The sequence below is a fragment of the Pseudorca crassidens genome, chromosome 1 (assembly GCF_039906515.1).
Source record: "Pseudorca crassidens isolate mPseCra1 chromosome 1, mPseCra1.hap1, whole genome shotgun sequence".
Classification (NCBI taxonomy): domain Eukaryota; kingdom Metazoa; phylum Chordata; class Mammalia; order Artiodactyla; family Delphinidae; genus Pseudorca; species Pseudorca crassidens.
The window spans coordinates 130,240,540-130,265,239 of NC_090296.1; the positions used below are offsets into that span (position 1 = coordinate 130,240,540).

The 24,700-nt window shown below is 37.5% G+C and overlaps 1 protein-coding gene across 1 annotated transcript in view; it reads left to right on the forward strand.

Annotated features, from left to right (window-relative positions):
- The window catches only part of GABRG3 (gamma-aminobutyric acid type A receptor subunit gamma3), a 630,845-nt gene that overhangs the window by 205,080 nt on the left and 401,065 nt on the right, over positions 1-24,700 (forward strand). The gene's annotated exons all lie outside the window — the stretch shown is intronic.

Here is a 24,700-nt window from a genome sequence, read left to right on the forward strand (position 1 = left end):
ATCACAATGTGAATGAGAAGACAAAATGAACAGATGCCAACAAAAAGATAAATGAGAATGTAGTATAGATGGGAAATACTTAGACAATTATATTTTGAAAGTGGGGAAGATAAAAGGACCTAAACAGAAAAAGTTCTCTATGCTTCCCTCAAAGTGATAACCTGTCAGTACCAGTAGACTGTAGACTGTGATACTTACAGTAATGTGTTACTTACAGTAATGCATTAAATAATGTGTTACTGCATTAGTTTGGTAGGGCTGCCATTAACAAAGTACCACAGATTGGGTGGCTTAAACAACAAATTTATTTTCTTAGTTATGGAGGCTAGAAGGCCAAGATCAAGGTGTCTGCAGGTTTGGTTTCTCCTGAGGTCTCTCTCCTTGGCTTTTAGATGGCTGTCTTCTCCCTGTGTCTTCATATAGTCTTCTTTCTGTGCATGTCTGTGTCCTATTCACCTTCTTAGAAGGACACCAGTTATAATGGATTAGGTCAAACCCTAATGACCTCTTTTTAATAACTTAATTACCTCTTTAAAGACCCTATCTCCAACCACAGTCACATTCTGAAGTACAGGGGGTTAGGACTTCAATATATGAATTTTAGGTGGGACATAATTTAGCCCATTACAGTTACATATGCTTATTGTAATATCTAGAGTAACCACAGAGAAAACTATACAGATAATATACCAAAACCCCACTATAAGATAAGCAAGAATTCTTAAAAATGCTCAACAACCCCTAGAGAGATGAGAGAAATAGAAGAGTGTGAAACAAAGGAAAAATAAAAACTAGGAAAACCCCCACAAATCACCAATATTAGGAATGAAACAAAGTGTACTACTGTAGATCCTACAGTAATTAAAGTGTTAATAAGATAATACTAAAATCAATTTTAAGCTTATAAATTTGACATTATTCTATGAATTAGCATAAATGAACCATTAAAAAATTTACTGACCAGAAAAACAAAACTACAATGAAATAGAAAAATTGTATATTCTTGTAACCATTAAGTAATTAGTAATTAAAAGTTCCCCCGAAGAAGTCTTGAGTTCCATATAGTTTTACTAGATAATTTTGTCAAACAGAGAAGTATTAATAGCAATTTCACACAGCCTCTTCCAGAAAATAGGAAAGGAGGGAACACCCTTCCACTGTTTTTATGAAGCTAGTTGTTATCTGATAGCAAAACCAGATAAAGGCAATGTACTAAGCTACAGATTAGATTCTTTTATGAACTTAGATGCAAAGATCTTCAACAAATGTTAGCAAACAGAATCTAGCAAAGTATAAAAGAATTATACACCATGACCAAATGAGATTTATACTCGGTATGGAAGGCTGGTTCAACTTACTTTCAGAATCAGTCAGTGCAATCCACTAAATCAATGGGCTAAAGAAAAAAATCACGTGATCATATCATTTGATGCATAAAATGTATTTGATAAAACCCAATACCTATTTATGATAAAAACTCAGCAAACTAGGAATAAAGAGAAATTTCTTCAAATTGATAGAAGCTTCTAAAATAGATGCTTTCTAAAATAGAAAGCATCTAAAATATTCAAACAAACAAAACAACCTACAGCTAATATTAGACTTAATGGTGAAAGACTGAAAATTGAAACAAGACAAGGATGTATGCTTTCACAAGTCTTATTCAACATAGTACTGGAGGTTCAGGCCACGGCAATATGGCAAGAATAAGAAATAAAAGGCATACAGGTTGGAAAGAGTAAAATAAAAGTCTGTCAGTTTACAGGTAACCTGACTGTCTATGTAAAAATCACAAGGAATCTACAAAATACACCTAGACCTAATGAATTCAGCAAGGTCTTAGGATAAAAGATCTTCACACAAATTTAGTCACATTTGTATATAATAACAAAGAACATGTGGAAGTCAAAATTAAAAACAAAGAGCATTTATGACTGCTCCAAAACATGAAATTCTTAGGGATATATATATCTAACAAAATATGTGCAAATTCTATATGCTGAAAATGACAAGATGCTGATGAAAGAGATCAGAGAAGCCCTAAGTAAATAGAAAAGTATTTTATTCCTGGATTGTAAAACTCAACAAAATAAAGATGTCACTTTTCTCCTACTTGATCTATTTAATGTAATTCCTATCAAAATAGTATCAAGGTTTTGGTGAATATAAGACAGGCTTATTTAAAATTTATATGGAATGGTATAGGATGAAGAATAGCTGGAACAATTTTGAAAAAGAAGAATAAAGTTGGAGGAATTAGTCTTCGTGATTTCAGGACTTTTCATATAGGTATACTAATAAAGAAAATGTAGTCTGGTAGAGGAATAGACAGATAACTTAGTGAAACAGTATGGAGAATCCAGAAATAGACCCACACAATTATGTTCAACTGATTTTTGACAGGCAAACAAACAAAAAATCAAAAAACCCACAAAAAGTTCAACGTTCACTTCATACTTTATGTGAAAAACTAACTCAAAATAAAATGTAAAACTATAAGCTTTTATTTTTCCAATGGAGAAATTCTGAGGATCTGGGGCTAGTAAAAGTAATTTTAAGACATGATCCAGATTCATAAAAAGAAAAACCAACAAGCTGACCTCATTACAATTAAGACCCTGCCAAAGACCTTTTAAAGCAGATGAAATGACAACTTACAGATTGAGAGAAAATATTTGCAAACCACATACCCAACAAAACACTGATATCTAGAACTTATAAAGGAATCTCAAAACTTAACTGTAAAAATGAACCAACCAAACAATCCAATTAGAATATGGGCAAAAAGCATGAAGAGACATTTCACCAAAGAAGATAAACAGATGGCAAATAAAAGATGTTTAACATCATTAGTCATTAGAAAAATACAAATTAAAACCACAAAAAGGTATCACTGCAGACCTATCAGAATGACAAAAATGAAAGAATAGTGATAATGCCAAATGCTGGCATTTGGAGCTAGGATGTGGAGAAATTGGAACACATATGTTTCTGGTAAGAATGCAAGATGGAACAGTTACCTGGGAAAATAGTTTGGCAGTTTCTTACAAAGCTCAGCATGTGTTTATAATCTAACCCATTGCATTCTTGGACATTTGTCCCTAAGAGATGAAAACTCATGTCTGCACAAGAGCACGTACAAACCTGTTCATAGCAGGTTTATTTTGTAATTCCAAATAACAATTGTAGTTGTAATTCTGAATCTGGAAATAGCCAAATCTTTTTCAGTTGACAAGAATGGTTAAACAAACTGATGCATTCTACCATGGAATACTCCTCAGTTATGAAAAGGAAGGAACTATTGATACACAGAATAATTCGGATGGTTCTCAAGGGAAGTATTCTGAATGAAAAAAGCTACTCAGAAGATTATATACTTTGATTGCATTTATATAACATTGAAATGATGAAATTACAGCAACAGAGACCAGTTTAGGGACTGCCAGGTGTTGGGGGCAAAAGAAAGATGATTATATAAAAGAGTTGCATGAAAGATCCTTGTAATGGAGCAGCTCTGTCTTTACTGTGATGGAGGTGACATGTATCTACACATGATACAATAGCATAGAACTAAATTCACACACATACACACAATGAGTGCAGGCAAACTGGTAAAGTCAATGAATAAAGTAAAGTCAATGAATCCTGATTGTGAATTTGTAATATAGTTTTGCAAGATGTTACCATTGGGGAAAACCAGGTGAAGGGTACATGGGTACTGTCTGCATTATTTCTTAAAACTGAATGTGAACCTACAACAATGATCTCAAAAAGAAAGTTAAAACGCCTATCAGAGAGAGCATGCTTTTTGCATGTATGTATCTGGATGTGTTAAGAACAATTTGAACATAATTGTATCCAGTGAAGACTTTGGAGTGTCCATGAATTCTGGTCTTAGGGTGGCTCTTCACAGCAGGTACGGCTGAGTATGTAATTTGAGAACCCACACAGCCTTGCTGCAGGCCACTCAAGTGTGAACAAGGCCTCCTGGTGTCAGAGCTCTTCAAAAGTGGGTCTACCTCCTGGGCTCGGCTTAGCAAGGGCCATATGTCCAGTTAAATACGTTAGCTGCTGTCAATATTATAAGCTTATAGAACCAGTTAATTCACTTTAATCTTAAAAACATAAAATCCTGAAAACTGGCATTTTCCACACAGTTTTGGAAGTGAAAGTCTTTGTGTTTTATTATGACTTGGTCTGGTTATTTGAGGATTTTGGAATAACTAATCAGAAATTCCACCGAGGAGTTAGAAACTCAAACTTGGCTCTAAAAATTGATTTGAAGGCATATTCCTTCCCCTGGTAAGTTATCAGATAAATGGCCTGGCTCCAAAATAATAATAATAATAATAGGCTTTCTAGGAGAGGGGGATTTCACATAGTGGGGAGCATTGTTATTCAAAAAGTCTTTTGGTCAATTTATGGAATCTTTGGCTGAAGACAGTGCTATGGTCATATAACCATGAACAAGTTTTTTTCTGTAATGTGTGCTTCAGGGATGTGATGCTATGAATTAAATCACAGAATTTCCCCCACACTAACTAATGAGCTCACTTCTCCCAATAAAAGTGCTGACAGTTTTAATATTCAAATTTAGTACGTGTGTTTGCTAATATCTGATTTCTCAACATAAATATGTGATCTGGGTGTGTGTTTGTATTTTTTCTTCCACAGTTCTCCCAAGGGTACTATATTAAAAATTGACCATGTGTCAAATATTGAAAATCCCAGGAAGAACAAGTAAAACTGCCACTGATAGAAATGATGCAGCACGATTTCTAGCTAATATTTCCTATAATTATTTTCGGATTATTATTCTTTCAAAAGTTAAAAACCTTGATTGTGCCAAGCATTCAGAGTGGTGAATTATGAAATAAATATTAGTTATTGGACAAGAAAAACACTCTTGTGTTTCTTCTTTACTCTCCCACACGCACACCATTTCTGACACCAGATGTGGGGACTTTTCCCACACTAAACAATTCTATGACACCAGCTGAGTGTCCTGCAGTTTAACTCAATCCTGACTGCCTGGAGAGAGCTTCAGATCCCACAGGTGAAGGGCTCAGTCCCACAAGACAGTCCCCAGCTCAGATGCCAATCACAAGTCCCAGGTTGTCACCTGTACTTCTGACCAATCAGCTATAAACAAGGGTCCCCATGACCCCTTCTGGGTTGGATAATTTGCTAGGTTAGCTCACAGAACTCAGGGAAACACTTATGTTTACTGGCTCATTATATAATAAAGGCTACCATAAAGGATATGGATGAACAGCCAGATGAAGAGATACATAGGGTGAGGTCTGGAAGTGTCCCAACCGTGGCAGCTTCTGTCCCCATGGAGTTGGGGTGTACCGCCCTTCTGGCACAGGGATATGTTCCCCCACTTGGAAGCTCTCCGAGCCCCATACTAGTGGGATCCTTCTGGAGGCTTCATCATACAAACATAATTGGTGATAAACTCCATTTCCACCCATCTCTTCTTCCTGGAGGATGGGGTGGGGGCTGTGCCTGAAAATTCTAATATTCTAGTCATGGCTTCACCTTTCTGGTGACCAGCACTCATCCTGAATCAGTCAGATGCTGACCAAGCGTTGCCTCAGTAGTACAAGAGACATTGTTATCATCCAGGAAATTCCAAGGGATTTAGGAGCTCTGTGTCAGGAAGTTGGGTCAAAGATCAAATATTAGAACAAAAGATGTTCCTAATGCTCTTATCACTTAGGAAATTTCAAGGTTTTAGCAGCTTTGTTCCAGGAACTGGGGACAGAGACCAATATATGTATATTTTTATTATTTCATAGTCATATTCATAATCTTTCTCACCTTGAAATGAATGTGGAAGATTTAATAGGTGTTTGTGTGCTGTCTTCATCATACGGTGATACCCTCAGTGACACCTCACAACCAGTCTCAGGAGATTCCAGGCTTCCTGGAGTCCTTGCCTCTTCTCTGGCATATAAGTCTATACACATTTGTCTGCACTGAAAAGCCACTCCTTGGAACTGATCCCCTTTCCTTCAGATGTTAATAAAGTCACATTAGCTCTGTTTAATGCTTAAAAGTTAACTCCTTTGCTGCCAAAGATCTCCACTCAGACATAGTTAATGTGGGAGCTCCTGCCCGCCCTGGGTGGCTCACAGCAGGGCCCACTGGGAAGAGACAGGGATGCCCTGCAGGGGAGGGAATCAGAAGCAACAGCCCAGTATTTATAAACACCAAAGTATGGGCAAGGAGCCCAGAGAAGAGAAAGGCAAAAGGAATTGCTTCCCCTTTCCCTTTAAGTCTTTATTCATTCCCTCTTGTAAATTACAAAAGTTTTACATATCCATTGTAACAAGCATACAGTACAACAATGTGTTAAAAACAGTTAACTCTCCTTTCTGTTCTCTGTTCTTTCCCACCTACTTGAAGTGACCAACATCAATAGCATGGGGTATGTCTGCCCACAGTTTTCTCCTGGCTTCTATAAAAGCATTCAAATATAGAATATATGCCTTTTAAATGACTGTCTTTTAAATGATCCTTTGACATAGCTGCCTTTCATGGTTAAGGCTTTCTTTTAATGGTTAGTGAGGAAATAAATAAGCACTTGTTTTCATGAACAAAAGGCTAGCTCAGCCAGAACCCTATGGAACTGTGCAGCTCAGTATGTGTAAAATACCAAGTTGAAGCAGTTACACTGCAATATACATGCATATAGCAGTCACAGGGAATGAAGTTCCCTTGCCTTATTGTGTTTGGGAAAGGAAAAATCCTACTCCTAATGAAATGTGAAGTTACATGAAAAATAACCCTTGTTAACTACTATTTGTAGAATGTTCAGCTATTTGTTCTACTTCAAAACAATGATTTCAGTAATTTTCTCTCTATGATATATTTTCTAACTTTTTGCCCATGGCACTTGACTGAATCATATGTATAAGCAAAGACAGACTAATTCAAACTGGCTGAGTGCTCTTGCTTTCCAGAGGCTTTTGTACAGTCACAAGCATGGCCCACTAAGAACCAAGATGTCCTGGCTTTTGAGTATGAATGTGGGTGCTGCTTACTCAGTCTTAGTGAGATGTGAATTTTGAGAGTATTTTAATGTTTGCCAGCTGGCTTGTTTGTTGTAGTTTTGTTTATAGGTTGTATTAAACCTTTCTGTCACTTACAAATTTACTCACTGAGAAACACTGAGGACTACCCAGACAGCTGGTGCTGTTTTATGCATTTGTTATACAGACACCAGTTAGGCATGACTTATGTTTCCTGTGAGAAGTTAAACTAGCCTCAGTGGGCATTTTGCCATAGATTTTTTTCTCATAACTGGGTTAGTCTGCCTGGATAGGAAGAAAAGCCCAGGTGCTCTCCATCTCCTCATTTGAATAGGAAATGGAAAATGTAATATACTGAAATACAAGTAACTAGAATCATAAAGAGAAAATCATTGTAACAAATTGCATCATTTCTTGCCAATGCTTTCTATGTGTAAGTATAAATTTTTAAAATTTAAAAGTAGAATTAGGGAAGCCAGAGGAAACAAATAGAAAATTTAATATTGAATGACAGACTTATTTTCTAATATATCAATAATGATCTTAAAATGTAAACAGTCATGATAAATGGAATATTTATAAATGGAATGGAATATTTATATATGGCATATTTCCTGCCATATCAATAAACAAAGAATGCACACTCATCAACGATTGCAGCCCTTCAACGTGAGGTGAGCCAGTGAGCCCTGAGGAAACTCAGGGCTGAAAAGTATACCTGCCATCTAGCAGCCAACAGACTGCAGCCACTCCCTGCGGTGAGCCCTGAGGAAACTCAGGATGTGAAAACACAGGATACTGGCACCAGAGAGCTGAGGTGCATATCAAAGGAATGATTTCAGTGAGCCCAGACTCTTGCATCTTCCCATAGTAAAGGACTAAACTCCTTAACTTTAGATGTCTGGTTTTCTTTAAATAACAATAATCCATTGACGTCCCAACTGCCTGCCCTTTATACAAAACCCTGTATATCCTGGCTCCACCCCTCACCTCCTCTGAGCAGTTTCTCAGAGCTATCTGAAACGCTGTCTCCCGGGCTGCAGTCCTCATTTTGCCCCAAATAAAACTTAACTCACAATTCTCATGCTGTGCATTTTTTTAAGTCAACAGTTAAAATACACCAATTAAAAGACAGAGATAGGCAGAGTAGATTAAAGTTTTTTTAATGTAAATGATTCAACTATATGCTGCTTAAAAGAAGTTCACTTCAAATTCAACAATATAGGTAGGTTGAAAGTAAAAGAATGGAAAATTTGTACCATGCAAATGTTAAATAAAGCAGGAGAGATATGTTAATATCTGATGAAGTAGAATTCAGAACAAAGAAAACTACTAGAGATAAAGAGGGACTTTACATAATGATAAAAGGATCAATCAACCAAGAAGACATAATGATCCTAAATGTGTGCATCAGTCAATAGAGCTTCTAAATACATGAAGCAAAAACTTACAAAGCTGAAAGAAGAAATATATAAATCCACAGTTATACTTGGGAAGTATGCAAAAGGTCCAATCAGCAAAATCAAGCAATAGGATCTAATTGACATGTATTGAACACTCCACCAACAAGAGCAGAATACACATTTTTTTTCAAGTACTCATAAAACATTTGCCAAGAGAGATGATTTACGCAAACCTCAACAAGTTTAAGAGAATTTAAATCATACAGAGTTTGTTCTGTGACCATAAGGCAAACTAGAAATCAATAACAGAAAGACAACAAGAAAATCTCTAAGCAAATGGAAATGAACAACACAGTTCTGAATAATCCATGCATCAAAAAATTTGAAGACTTTCAAATTTAAAAAATACATAAACTGAATAAAAATAAAAACATATCAAAATATGTGGGATAAAGCTAAACCAGTGCTGAGAGGGAAATTCATAGGAAGAAATATACTAGAAATGAGGGTAGAGGGACGAGGGGAAGATGGCGGAAGAGTAAGTTGCAGAGATCACCTTCCTCCCCACAGATACACCAGAAATACATCTACACGTGGAACAACTCTTACAGAACACCTACTGAACGCTGGCAGAAGACCTCAGACCTCCCAAAAGGCAAGACACTCCCCACGTACCCGGATAGGACAAAAGAAATAAGAATAAACAGAGACAAAAGAATAGGGACAGGACCTGCACCAGTGGGAGGGAGCTGTGAAGGAGGAAAGGTTTCCACACACTAAGAAGCCCCTTCGTGGGCAGAGACTGCGGGTGGCAGAGGGGGGAGCTTCGGAGCCGCAGAGGAGAGTGCAGCAACAGGGGTGCGGAGGACAAAGTGGAGAGTTCCCGCACAAAGGATCAGTGCCGACCGGCAATCACCAGCCTGAGAGGCTTGTCTGCTCACCCGCCAGGGAGGACGGGAGCTGGGACTGGGAGCTGAGGCTCGGGCTTCGGTGGGAGCGCAGGGAGAGGACTGGCAGCATGAGCACAGCCTGAAGGGGTTAGTGCACCACGGCTAGCCAGGAGGAAGTCCGGGAAAAGGTCTGAAGATGCTGAAGAGGCAAGAGACTTTTTCTTGCCTGTTTGTTTCCTGGTGCGCAAGGAGAGGGGATTAAGAGCGCTGCTTAAAGGAGCTCCAGAGATGGGCGAAGGCCACGGCTAAAAGCGTGGACCACAGAGATGGGCATGAGATGCTAAGGCTACTGCCGCCACCACCAAGAAGCCTGTGTGTGAGCACAGGTCACTATCCACACCTCCCCTCTGGGGAGCCTGTGCAGCCCGCCACTGCCAGGTTCCCGGGATCCAGGGAAACTTCCCCGGGAGAACGCATAGCAAGCCTCAGGCTGCTACAACATCACACCGGCCTCTCCCACCGCAGGCTCGCCCCACACTCCATGCCCCTCCTTCCCCACGGCCTGAGTGATCCAGAGCCCCCGAATCAGCGGCTCTTTTAACCCCGTCCTGTCTCAGCGAAAAACAGAAGCCCTCCGGCGACCTACATGCAGAGGCGGGGCCAAATCCAATGCTAAGCCACTGGGAGCTGTGAGAACAAAGAAGAAAAACGGAAATCTCTCCCAGCAGCCTCAGAAACAGCAGACTAAAGCTCCACAATCAACTTGATGTACCCTGCATCTGTGAAATACATGAATAGACAACAAATCATCCCAAATTGAGGAGGTGGACATTGAGAGCAAGATTTATGATTTCTTCCCCTTTTCCTCTTTTTTGTGGATGAAAGGCACTTGATGCTACAGACAGGAGTGAGTGCTGTGCCTCTGAGGTGGGAGAGCCAACTTCAGGACACTGGTCCACAAGAGACCTCCCAGCTCCACATAATATCAAATGGCCAAAATCTCTCAGAGATCTCCATCTCAACACCAACACCCAGCTTCACTCAATGACCAGCAAGCCACAGTGCTGGACAACCTATGCCAAACAACTAGCAAAACAGGAACACAACCCCACCCATTAGCAGAGAGGCTGCCTAAAATCATAATAAGGCCACAGAAACCCCAAAACATACCACCAGACGTGGACCTGCCCACCAGAGAGACAAGATCCAGCCTCATCCACCACAACACAGGCACTAGTCCCCTCCACCAGGAAGCCTACACAACCCACTGAACCAAATTTAGCCACTGGGGACAGACACCAAAAACAACGGGAACTACGAACCTGCAGCCTGCAAAAAGGAGACCCCAAACACAGTAAGGTAAGCAAAATGAGAAGACAGAAAAACACACCGCAGTTGAAGGAGCAAGATAAAAACCCACCACACCTAACAAATGAAGAGGAAATAGGCAATCTGCCTGAAAAAGAATTCAGAATAATAATAGTAAAGATGATCCAAAATCTTGGAAATAGAACAGAGAAAATGCAAGAAACATTTAACTAGGACCTAGAAGAACTAAAGATGAAACAAAAAATTATGAACAACACAATAAATGAAATGAAAAATACTCTAGATGGGATCAATAGCAGAATAACTGAGGCAGAAGAACGGATAAGTGACCTGGAAGATAAAATAGTGGAAATAACTACTGCAGAGCAGAATAAAAAAAAAAAACAATGAAAAGAACTGAGGACAGTCTCAGAGACCTCTGGGACAACATTGAACGCACCAACATTCAAATTATAGAGGTTCCAGAAGAATAAGAGAAAAACAAAGGGACTGAGAAAATATTTGAAGAGATTATAGTTGAAAACTTCCCTAATATAAGAAAGGAAATAGTTAATCAAGTCCAGGAAGCACAGAGAGTCCCATACAGAATAAATCCAAGGAAAAATATGCCAAGACACATATTAATCAAACTATCAAAAATTAAATACAAAGAAAGCATATTAAAAGCAACAAGGGAAAAACACCAAATAACACATAAGGGAATCCCCATAAGGTTAACAGCTGATCTTTCAGCAGAAACTCTGCAGGCCAGAAGGGAGTGGCAGGACATATTGAAAGTGATGAAGGAGAAAAACCTGCAACCAAGATTACTCTACCCAGCAAGGATCTCATTCAGATTTGATGGAGAAATTAAAACCTTTACAGACAAGCAAAAGCTGCGAGAGTTCAGCACCACCAAACCAGCTTTACAACAAATGCCAAAGAAACTTCTCTAGGCAAGAAACACAAGGGAAGGAAAAGACCTACAATAACGAACCCAAAACAATTTAGAAAATGGGAATAGGAACATACATATCGATAATTACCTTAAATGTAAATGGACTAAATGCTTCCACCAAAAGACACAGATTGGCTGAATGGATACAAAAACAAGACCCATTTTTATGCTGTCTAAAGAGACCCATTTCAGACCTAGAGACACATACAGACTGAAAGTAAGGGGATGGAAAAAAATATTCTATGCAAATGGAAACCAAAAGACAGCTGGCGTAGCAGTTCTCATATCAGACAAAATAGACTTTAAAATAAAGACTCTAAGAAGAGACAAAGAAGGACACTACATAACGATCAAGGGATCGATCCAAGAAGAAGATATAACAATTGTAAATATTTATGCACCCCACATAGGAGCACCTCAATACATAAGGCAAGTACTAACAGCCATAAAAGGGGAAATCGACAGTAACACAATCATAGTAGGGGACTTTAACACCCCACTTTCACCAATGGACAGATCATCCAAAATGAAACTAAATAAGGAAACAAGCTTTAAATGAAACATCAAACAAGATGGACTTAATTGATATTTATATGACACTCCATCCAAAAACCACAGAATACACATTTTTTCGACTGCTCATGAAACATTCTCCAGGATAGATCATACCTTGTGTCACAAATCAAGCCTTGGTAAATTTAAGAAAATTGAAATTGTATCAAGTATCTTTTCCGACCACAACACTATGAGACTAGATATCAATTACAGGAAAAGATCTGTAAAAAATACAAACACATGGAGGCTAAACAATACACTACTTAATAACGAACTGATCATTAAGACATCAAAGAGGAAATTAAAAAATACCTAAAAACAAGTGACAATGGAGACACGATGACCCAAAACCTATGGGATGCAGCAAAAGCAGTTCTAAGAGGGAAGTTTATAGAAACACAAGCCCACGTTAAGAAACAGGAAACATCTCGAATAAACAACCTAACCTTGCACCTAAAGCAAGTAGAGAAAGAGAACAAAAAAACCCCCAAAGTTAGCAGAAGGAAAGAAATCATAAAAATCAGATCAGAAATAAATGAAAAAGAAATGAAGGAAATGATAGCAAAGATCAATAAAACTAAAAGCTGGTTCTTTGAGAAGATAAACAAAATAGATAAACCATTAGCCAGACTCATCAAGAAAAAAAGGGAGAAGACTCAAATCAATAGAATTAGAAATGAAAAAGGAGAAGTAACAACTGACACTGCAGAAGTACAAAGGATCATGAGAGATTACTACAAGCAATTATATGCCAATAAAATGGACAACCTGGAAGAAATGGACAAATTCTTAGAAATGCACAACCTGCCACAACTGAATCAGGAAGAAATAGAAAATATGAACAGTCCAATCACAAGCACTGAAATTGAAACTGGTATTAAAAATCTTCCAACAACAAAAGCCCAGGACCAGATGGCTTCCCAGGAGAATTCTATCAAACATTTAGAGAAGAGCTAACACCTATCCTTCTCAAACTCTTCCAAAATATAGCAGAGAGAGGAACACTCCCAAATTCATTCTATGAGGCCACCATCACCTTGATACCAAAACCAGACAAGGATGTCACAAAGAAAGAAAACTACAGGCCAATATCACTGATGAACATAGATGCAAAAATCCTCAACAAAATACTAGCAAACAGAATCCAACAGCACATTAAAAGGATCATACACCATGATCAAGTGGGGTTTATTCCAGAATGCAAGGATTCTTCAATATATGCAAAATCAATCAATATGATAAACCATATTAACATATTGAAGGAGAAAAACCATATGATCATCTCAATAGATGCAGAGAAAGCTTTTGACAAAATTCAACACCCATTTATGATAAAAACCCTGCAGAAAGTAGGCATAGAGGGAACTTTCCTCAACATAATAAAGGCCATATATGACAAGCCCACAGCCAACATCATCCTCAATGGTGAAAAACTGAAAGCATTTCCACTAAGATCAGGAACAAGACAAGGTTACCCACTCAGACCACTCTTATTCAACATAGTTTTAGAAGTATTAGCCACAGCAATCAGAGAAGAAAAGGAAATAAAAGGAATCCAAATCGGAAGAAGAAGTAGAACTGTCACTGTTTGCAGATGACATGACACTATACATAGAGAATCCTAAAGATGCTACCAGAAAACTACTAGAGCTAATCAATGAATTTGGTAAAGTAGCAGGATACAAAATTAATGCACAGAAATTTCTGGCATTCCTATACACTAATGATGAAAAATCTGAAAGTGAAATCAAGAAAACACTCCCATTTACCATTGCAACAAAAAGAATAAAATATCTAGGAATAAACCTACCAAAGGAGACAAAAGACCTGTATGCAGAAAATTATAAGACACTGATGAAAGAAATTAAAGATGATACAAATAGATGGAGAGATATACCATGTTCTTAGATTGGAATAATCAACATTGTGAAAATGACTCTACTACCCAAAGCAATCTACAGATTCAATGCAATGCCTATCAAACTACCAGTGGCATTTTCCACAGAACTAGAACAAAAAATTTCACAATTTGTATGGAAACACAAAAGACTCCGCATAGCCAAAGCAATCTTGAGAACGAAAAACAGAGCTGGAGGAATCAGGCTCCCTGACTTCAGATTATAATACAAAGCTATAGTAATCAAGACCGTATGGTACTGGCACAAAAATGGAAAGATAGATCAATGGAACAGGATAGAAAGCCCAGAGATAAACCCACGCACATATGGTCACTTTATCTTTGATAAAGGAGGCAGGAATGTACAGTGGAAAAAAGACAGCTTCTTCAATAAGTGGTGCTGGGAAAACTGGACAGCTACCTTTAAAAGAATGAGAATAGATCACTTCCTAACACCATACACAAAAATAAACTCAAAATGGATTAAAGACCTAAATGTAAGGCTAGAAACTATCAAACTCTTAGAGGAAAACATAGGTAGGACACTCTATGACATAAATCACAGCAAGATCCTTTTTGACCCACCTCCTAGATAAATGGAAATAAAAACAAAAATAAACAAATGCGACCTAATGAAACTTCAAAGCTTTTGCACAGCAAAGAAAACCATAAACAAAACCAAAAGACAACCCTCAGAATGGGGGGAAATATTTGCAAATGAAGCAACTGGCAAAGTATTAATTTCCGAACTTTACAAGCAGCTCATGCAGCTCAATAACAAACAAACAAACAACCCAATCCAAAAATGGGCAGAAGACCTAAATAGACGTTTCTCCAAAGAAGATACATAGACTGCCAACAAACACATGAAGGAATGCTCAACATCATTAATTATCAGAGAAATGCAAATCAAAACTACAATGAGATATCATCTCACACCAGTCAGAATGGCCATCATAAAAAAATCTAGAAACAATAAATGCTGGAGAGGGTGTGGAGAAAAGGGAACACTCTTGCACTGCTGGTGGGAATGTGAATTGGTATAGCCCCTATGGAGAACAGTATGGAAGTTCCTTAAAAAACTACAAATAGAACTACCATATGACCCAGCAATCCCACTACTGGGCATATACCCTGAGAAAACCATAATTCAAAAAGAGTCATGTACCAAAATGTTCTTTGCAGCTCTATTAACGATCGCCCCGAGATGGAAAGAAACTAAGTGTCCATCATTGAATGAATGGATAAAGAAGATGTGGCACATATATACAATGGAATATTACTCAGCCATAAAACAAACGAAATTTAGCTATTTGTAATGAGGTGGATAGATCTAGAGTCTGTCATACAGAGTGAAGTAAGTGAGAAAGAGAAAGACAAATACTGTATGCTGACATATATATATGGAATTTAAGGGAAAAAATGTCATGAAGAACCTAGGGATAAGTCAGGAATAAAGACACAGACCTACTAGAGAACTGACTTGAGGATATGGGGAGGGGGAAGGGTGAGCTGTGACAAAGTGAGGGAGAGGCATGGACATATATACACTACCAATCGTAAGGTAGATAGCTAGTGGGAAGCAGCCACATAGCACAGGGAGATCAGCTCGGTGCTTTGTGACCACCTAGAGTGGTGGGATAGGGAGGGTGGGAGGGAGGGAGATGCAAGAGGGAAGAGATGGGAACATATGTATATGTATAACCGATTCACTTCGTTATAAAGCAGAAACTAACACACCATTGTAAAGCAATTATACCCCAATAAAGATGTTAAACAGAAAAGAAAGAAATGAGGGTAGATTTCAAATCAGTAATTTTTAAAAAATTTTTATTGAAGTATAGTTGATATACAATGTTGTGTTTAATTTCTCCTGTATAGCAAAGTGACTCAATTATACATATATATTCTTTTCATATTCTTTTCTATTATGGTTTATTCCAGGATACTGAATATAGTTCCCTATGCTATACAGTAGGACCTTGTTGTTTATCACAAATCTGTAATTTAAATTCCTACTACAAGAAATTTAAAAAGGAAATGCAAAATAAACCCAAAGCAAAATAAACCCAAAGGAAACAGAAGAAGGCAAGACAAGACAATGCAGACAATGATAAGATCAGAAATCATTTCAAGGTGAAATTGGAAAACAATGGAGAAAATCAATAAAAGAAAATTTGTTTTTTCAAAAAAAGCAATAAAATTGATAAACAAAACTGACAAAAATAAAAGGAGAAATGATGCAAATCACCATTATTAGGAATGAGATTAGAGATAGCACCACAAATCTTGCAGCTATTAAATAGGTAATAAGGAAGTATTGTAAACAACTTTATGCTCATAATTTCAACAACTTTAAGAAATGGACTAATTCCTCGAAAACTACAAACTACCAAAGCTCAGCCAGGATTAAAAAGGCAATCTGAATATCCCTACACTACTACAGAAATTGAATTTGTAATTACAAAGTTCCCCAAAAAGAAATCTCCTGGTACAGATGGTTTCTTTGGATGACTTCATACAATCTCTTCAACTTTATATAATATCTTCTACAAAATATTAGTAGGGTCATACTATCTCCAATTTTGTTGCCATTTAAAATAAATACGTTTTTAGAATAGTTTTAGATTTACAGGAAAGTTATGAAGATAGCACAGTGAGTTCTCATATATCCTGCACCTAGTTTCCACTTTTGATAACATCTTACACCCACATGGTACGTTTTTCACAAGTGATGAGCCAGTACTGATACATAACATTGGCTGAAGCCCATACTTTTTTTTTAATATTTCCCTATAGAATATATAAAACAGTGAGTTCTATGTCATTTTCCAGGATCCCATTTAGGATATCACATAATATTTAGTTGTCATGTCTCCATTGTGGGTTTTTGTTGTTATTTGTTTGCTTATCTTTTTTTTTTTTTTTTTTTTTTGCTTTCTTATTTTCTGGCATTGCAGGATTCTCCAAGTTCATCCTGTATATTCCCTCCCTAGTCCTAGAATCATCTGTCTTCCAGAGTCTCTGTCTTGTAACTGTTTAAGCTGTAACCCAGTTATACTGGAGCTTCCTTGGTGTGGTAGGTGTATGTGAGGTGGTGGGGGACATTCTATACTTTTCTGTATTAGTCTCAATCTTTCAGTGGACCTTTTGTCTCAGGGCTGTGGGCTTCATGAGTGTTGCTGTCCATACTCCAGTGGTTAGAGTTTCTTTCTACACCATTTCCCCTATCTGAAATCAAGTTTCAGAATTTTGCCCTTGCAAAGTCATTTCCCCTGGAGAGTAGGCCTTTGTTATTGAGAAGGTTTTGTGAATATTTCACAATAATTTCTCTCCCCCTTCTCCTACCAGGACCGTGATGGGATCTATTTTGGATCTTCACCATGAGAATATAAGGATTCTGATTATCTGTTCTAATATGTGTGTGTGTATGTGTGTGTGTGTGCATGTGTGTGTGCATGTGGGTGTGTGGTTCCATACCAAGAAGCAATTTTATGACACCGACTAGGTATCCTACAATTCAACTCAATTCTGACACTATCTGCCTGGAGATAGCGTCAGATGCCACAGGATAAGGCTTCAGTCCCCCAAGACTGCCTGACCCCCCAATTCAAACATCAATTGAAAGTTCAGTTTGTCACCTGTGCTTCTGACCAACTGGCTATAGATCAGAGATTCCAAGGATCCCCTTCTTGGGTTTGATTGACTAGCTTGAGTGGCTCACAAGAACTCAGGGAAACATTTTACTTATTAGATTACCAGTTTATATAAAAGGATATGACTTGGGAATAGCCATATGGTATTTGTCTTTCTCTCTCTGACTTACTTTGCTTAGTATGATAATCTCTAGGTCCATCCATGTAGCTGCAAATGGCATTATTTCATTCTTATTTTTATGGCTGAGTAATATTCCATTGTATATGTGTACCACATCTCCTTTATCCATTCATCAGTTGATGGACATTTAGGTTATTTCCATGTTTTGGCTATTGTAAATAGTGATGCTATGAACATTGGGATGCATGTATCTTTTCGAATTAGAGTTTTGTCCAGATATATGCCCAGGAGTGGGATTGCTGGATCATATGGCAACTCTTTTTTTAGTTTTTTGAGGAAACCTAATACTGTTTTCCATAATGGCTGCAGCAATTTACATTCCCACCAACAGTGTAGGAGGGTTCCTTTTTCTCCACACACTCTCCAGCATTTTTTATTTGTAGACATTTTAATGATGGCCATTCTGACGGGTATGCAGTAGTACCTCACTGTATGTTTGATTTGCATTTCTGTAATAATTAGCAATGTTGAGCCTATTTTCATGTGCCTGTGGGCCTTCTGTATGTCTTCTTTGGAGAAATGTCTATTTAGGTCTTCTGCCCATTTGATTGGGTTGTTTGTTTTTTGTTATTAAGTTGGGTGAGCTGTTTGTATATTTTGGAAATTAATCACCCCTTGGTCACATCATTTGCAAATATTTTCTTCCAGTCTTTAGGTTGTCTTTGTTTCCTTTGCTGTGCAAAATGCTTATAAGTTTGATTAGATCAAATGGGATTAGGTCCCATTTGTTTATTTTTGCTTTTGTATCTATTGTATCTTAGGTAGACTGACCTAAGAATGCATTGATATGATTTATGTCAGAGAATGTTTTGCCTATGTTCTTTCTCTTCTAGGAGTTTTATGGTATCATGTCTTTTTTTAAGTCTTTAAGCCATTTTGAGTTTATTTTTGTGTATGGTATGAGGGAATGTTCTAACTTCATTGATTTACATGTGGCTGTCTAGCTTTCCCAACACCACTTGCTGAAGAGACTGTCTTTTCTCCATTGTTTATTCTTGCCTTCTTTGTCAAGGATTAATTGACCATAGGTGTGTGGGTTTGTTTCTGGGCTCTTTATACTGATGAACAGCCAGATGGAAGAGATGCACAGTGAGAGATGTGGGAAAGGCATATGGCTTCCCTGCCTTCTCTGGGTATGCCACTCTTCCTGCATCTCCGCATGTTCACCAACCTGGAAGCTCTGCAAACACCAGCCTTTTGGATTTTTATGGGGGTTGCATTACTTAGTTATGATTGATTAAATTATGGACCATTAGTGACTGATTCAACCCCCAACCCTTCTCACATCCCCAGAGATCTGAGGTCAGGGAATGTGGGACTGAAAGTTCCAACCCTCTAGTCACATGGTTGGTTCTCCTTGCAACCAGGCCCCATCCTTCAGTGTGGTTCAAAAGTTACCTCATTCACATAACAAAAGACTATTTTGTTGCTCTCCAACAAGGGTTCCCAGAGTTTTAGGAGTTCTGTGCCAGAAATGGGGATTAAGACCAAATATACATTTTGTATTATAAATAACAATATCACAGAATCTGGGAGGGAGGGTTTCCTAAAAGAAAATCCAGGAGAGCATTGGGGTATTGCTTATGCTGGGCCCACAGGGTTTTCTCATTGTCATGCTGGTCTTCACTCAGCCTCCAGTGAATCAGCATTTCATTGTTCCTATTATTTTATGGCTCCTGTGACTTCTGCCCCAAGCAAGAAGATCTCCATTGCTTATCTCTCAAAATGTGCCCATTTTCCGGTGGCAGTTTGATCTATGACTTTAGTTCTTTGATGGTTCCAAGAAAGATGGTTGATTTTTAGTTTTTCCAGCTTATTCTTGTCATAAAGCAGAAGTGACAACCTCCAAGCTCTCTGTAGGAACTGATTCAATATGTCCTATTAAAAAACAAATCCCATTTCAACTTCTACCTACATTTTCTTATGTCATTAAATGTTTTTAGAAAACACAATTTTGTGTTGTTTCATTTCCATTGTATGGACGTGCTCATAATTAGTCAACTAATACCTTATTAGTAATTATATAAAATTAAATAGTTTGCTGGTTCATAGCACTGTGATTTATTTCAGGACTTTTTTCATTTATTGTACTTTAGTTACAGTCAGTAATCCTTTCCAATGTGGAAACTCTGCCCTGAAGTTCCACGAATAAAGTCTCAAAATATTTCTTCACTAATTTCCTCTAATACATATTCTCTTGTTCTAATTTTTAGAATTCCTTCAGTTAAGATGACTTCTGGAGGGATCCTCTGCTATTTTGCATATACTTTCTCTATTTTTTTTTTATTTTTTTGTTTTTCTAATCTTTAGTCACAGATTTCCTCAACTTTATCTTGTATTCCTTCTATTTGTAATGCATTGTTTTTTCAAAGAGCTCTTTTTGTTTTGTGAATGTCTTTCTTAGTCTCCTGGATGCAATACTTTATCTCTCTGAGGTTATTAATAACAGTTTATTTTATGCAATTTCTCTGTGCATTGTTTCTGCTTCCTCCAAGTTGCTTTTTTTTTAAATTAATGTACACTGATAATTTGAGTTTACAAAATTTTTCTATAATAACCTTGTAATGTAGGAGAGCAGGCATTATTTTCCTTGTTTTCCAAATGAAAAAATTAATGTTTAGGTTTTATAACTATTATCCCTGTAAAATAAATAGTATCATTGATCAAACCCAAGTGTTTTGATTCGTAGCTTCATCTCTTTCTACAATACTACATGACCTGTCTATATTGAGAAGCTATATAATGCTCCCATGCATAAGCCATGTTTTTTTGTAAAGTAGTTGCTGCTTGAATCCATAGGTAATAATTTTTACTTGTCCCAAGTTTGCTTTAGTATTTCATTTTATTTCTCAGTGAAACTGCCTATAACCATTGACATAGGTCCTCACTTCAAAGACATAGTTGTTCTTGCCTAGATTGCATACCTCCCCACCCTCTTTTCCCCATACATCTGAACAATATACAAATTGCTGCGGATGCTTATTGCAGAGGTTTCAGAGAAATCTGAAGATGTGATTCAGGGAAATGGGAGGGTAACCGCTGATTCAACACAAAAACTATATTGAACGCTTAATCTCTTTTTGATGATTCAGAAGGTAGAGTCATTCTGTAGTTGGAAATGCACATGGTGTTTTGGGTGCTTCGAGATGACAGTGACAGGTACCTTAGAAATATTTAGACAGATATTTGGGATTGTAGGGCCATACCAGCAGACAGTCACAGAAGGTGGGAGTGTCTAGAAATCAGACATTGGTCTAGGATCAGTGGCAAAACAGTCTGTTTATAACCTGGAACCATGCCACCATTTGGATAGGAATAAAGTTCCCTCGGGCAGCTCCAACTGACAGGAAAAGGACTTCACCATTCAGGAAGGCTCAAGAGGGAAGCTGTTATTTTAAAATCTAAAAGCCTCTTGCCTTGTCCTTACTTCTTTCTATGCACAATATAAGGGCCTGACCCCTTCTTTTGGATGTCTCATATGGCAGCTTGTTTTTTAAGGGCTAAATAGGAGAAGAAGGGAAAGGGTCCCAGTGGAAATATGGCTGGATGAACACTTGTGCGTCTGCACCAAGAAAAGAATAACAGAACATGAGCCAAGAGTGTTCAGAATTAAAGCTAAGGAAGACTTTCCTAATGGTAAATGACAAGATTTGGAAATTATGGGTAGTTGAGGGGAATTACAGAGATTCCCTCTCTGATGAGGTTACAACATGGAACAGGTTCTGTTGTCTGAAATATTAGTATAAACAAGATGGCTTTACGATCCTTTCTATAATTTTGACTTTATCTAAGAGATCCACACATTGTAGTTAATTCTTTACATAGAGTGATGCCCCAAATACCGCTGTCTTATATTGTTTCTATTATATTGTAAACTTTATTTGTTGTACATATTTATTGTAAAAACTGCAAACAAGACAGAAAAGTACAAAAGCAGAAAATATCTCCTGAAATCTCACCATCCAGAGATAACTGTTTTATTCTTCACAATTCTTTTCGAGATACTGGCTTAGGGGAACATTTTAGCTTAGGTAACTGATAAGTCCAAGGGTATTCCTAGCTTCAGGCATGGCTGAGTCCCAGTGTTCAGATTATGCTTTTTCTTTTTTTTTTTTTTTACATTATTGGAGTATAATTCCTTTACAATACTGTGTTAGTTTCTGCTTTATAACAAAGTGAATCAGTTATACATATACATATGTTCCCATATCTCTTCACTCTTGCATCTTCCTCCCTCCCACCCTCCCTATCCCACCCCACTAGGTGGTCACAAAGCACCGAGTTGATCTCCCTGTGCTATTCGGCTGTTTCCCACTAGCTATCTATTTTACGTTTGGTAGTGTATATATGTCCATGCCACTCTCTCACTTTGTCACAGCTTACCCTTCCCTCTCCCCATATCCTCAAGTCCATTCTCTAGTAGGTCTGTGTCTTTATTCCTGTCTTACCCCTAGGTTCTGCTTGACTTTTTTTTTTCTTAAATTCCATATATATGTGTTAGTATACTGTATTTGTCTTTCTCTTTTTGACTTACTTCTCTCTATATGACAGACTCTAGGTCATCCACCTCATTACAAATAGCTCAATTTCATTTCTTTTTATCGCTGAGTAATATTCCATTGTATATATGTGCCACATCGTCTTTATCCATTCATCCGATGATGGACACTTAGTTTGTCTCCATCTCCTGGCTATTGTAAATAGAGCTACAATAAACATTTTGGTACATGACTCTTTTTGAATTATGGTTTTCTCAGGGTATATGCCCAGTAGTGGGATTGCTGGGTCATATGGCAGTTCTATTTGTAGTTTTTTAAGGAACCTTCATACTGTTCTCCATAGTGGCTATAACAATTCACATTCCCACCAGCAATGCAAGAGTGTTCCCTTTTCTCCACACCCTATCTAGCATTTATTTTTTCTAGATTTTTTGAGGATGGCCATTCTGACTGGTGTGAGATGATATCTCATTGTAGTTTTGATTTGCATTTCTCTAATGATTAATGATGTTGAGCATTTTTTCATGTGTTTGTTGGCAGTCTGTATATCTTCTTTGGAGAAATGTCTATTTAGGTCTTTTGCCCATTTTTGTATTGGGTTGTTTCTTTGTTTGTTATCGAGCTGCATGTAAATTTTGGAGATTAAGCCTTTATCAGTTTCTTCATTTGCAAATATTTTCTCCCATTCTGAGGGTTGTCTTTTGGTCTCGTTTATGGTTTCCTTTGCTATGCAAAAATGTCAAAATTTCATTAGGTCCCATTTTTTTATTTTTGTTTTTATTTCCATTTCTCTAGGAGGTGGGTCAAAAAGGATCTTGCTGTGATTTATGTCATAGAGTGTTCTGCCTATGTTTTTCTCTAAGAGTTTCATAGTTTCTGGCCTTATGTTTAGGTCTTTAATCCATTTTGAGTTTATTTTTGTGTATGGTATTAGGGAGTGATCTAATCTCATACTTTTACATGTACCTGTGCAGTTTTCCCAGCACCACTTATTGAAGAGGCTGTCCTTTCTCCACTGTATATTCCTGCCTCCTTTATCAAAGATAAGGTGACCGTATGTGCGTGGGTTTATCTCTGGGCATTCTATCCTGTTCCATTGATCTATCTTTCTGTTTTTGTGCCAGTACCATATGGTCTTGATTACTGTAGCTTTGTAGTATAGTCTGAAGTCAGGGAGCCTGATTCCTCCAGCTCCGTTTTTTGTTCTCAACATTGCTTTGGCTATTCAGGGTCTTTTGTGTTTCCATACAAATTGTGAAATTTTTGTTCTAGTTCTGTGAAAATGCCACTGGTAGTTTGATAGAGATTGCATTGAATCTGTAGATTGATTTGGGTAGTAGAGTCATTTTCACAATGTTGATTCTTCCAATCCAAGAACATGATATATGTCTCCATCTATTTGTATCATCTTTAATTTCTTTCATCAGTGTCTTATAATTTTCTGCACACAGGTCTTTTGTCTCCTTAGGTAAGTTTATTCATACACATTTTATTCTTTTTGTTGCAATGGTAAATGGGAGTGTTTTCTTGATTTCACTTTCAGATTTTTCATCATTAGTGTATAGGAATGCTAGAAATTTCTGTGCATTAATTTTGTATCCTGCTATTTGACAAAATTCATTGATTAGCTCTAGTAGGTTGCTGGTAGCATCTTTAGGATTCTCTATGTATAGTATCATGTTATCTGCAAACAGTGACATCTTTACTTCTTTTCCGATTTAGATTCCTTTTATTTCCTTTTCTTCTCTGATTGCTGTGGCTAAAACTTCCAAAACTATGTTGAATAAGAGTAGTGAGAGTGGGCAACCTTGTCGTGTTCCTGATCTTAGTGGAAATGCTTTCAGCTTTTCACCACTGAGGACGATGTTGGCTGTGGGTTTGTCATATATGGCCTTTACTATGTTGAGGAAAGTTCCCTCTATGCCTACTTTCTGCAGGGTTTTTATCATAAATAGCTGTTGAATTTTGTCGAACATTTTCTCTGCATCTATTGAGATGACCATATGGTTTTTCTCCTTCAATTTGTTAATATGGTGTATCACACTGATTGATTGATTTGTGTATATTGAAGAATCCTTGCATTCCTGGAATAAACCCCGCTTGATCATGGTGTATGATCCTTCTAATGTGCTGTTGGATTCTGTTTGCTAGTATTTTGTTGAGGATTTTTGCATCTATGTTCATCAGTGATATTGGCCTGTAGTTTTCTTTCTTTGTGACATCCTTGTCTGGTTTTGGTATCAGGGTGATGGTGGTCTCGTAGAATGAGTTTGGGAGTGTTCCTCCCTCTGCTATATTTTGGAAGAGTTTGAG